Source organism: Octopus bimaculoides, chromosome 23 (assembly GCF_001194135.2).
Source record: "Octopus bimaculoides isolate UCB-OBI-ISO-001 chromosome 23, ASM119413v2, whole genome shotgun sequence".
Classification (NCBI taxonomy): Eukaryota; Metazoa; Mollusca; class Cephalopoda; order Octopoda; family Octopodidae; genus Octopus; species Octopus bimaculoides.
The window spans coordinates 24,410,903-24,411,204 of NC_069003.1; the positions used below are offsets into that span (position 1 = coordinate 24,410,903).

The window sequence follows — 302 nt, forward strand, 5'->3', positions numbered from 1 at the left end:
AGGGAGAGAGAGAGAGGTACAGAGACAGAAGAGAGAGAAAAAGACAAACAGAAGAGAGACAGAAAGACAGTGAGACAAAGAGAGAGAAGAGGAGAGAGACAGACAGACAGAGACAGAAAGAAGAGGAGAGAGAGGAAGAGAGATAAGGGAGACAGGCAGGCAAACAGAGAGAAACGGAAAAGAGAGAAAGACAGACAGACAGATAGAGACAAAGACAGAGAAAAGAAGGGAAGAGAGGGAGAGAGAAAGTCAGAGACAAAGAAGAGAAGGGGAGAGAGAGAGAGAGAGAGAGAGAGAGAGAG

General features: G+C 46.0%; 1 protein-coding gene across 2 annotated transcripts in view; it reads right to left on the reverse strand.

The window, feature by feature from the left end:
- The window catches only part of LOC128250608 (sortilin-related receptor-like), a 28,174-nt gene that overhangs the window by 6,522 nt on the left and 21,350 nt on the right, over positions 1–302 (reverse strand). The gene's annotated exons all lie outside the window — the stretch shown is intronic.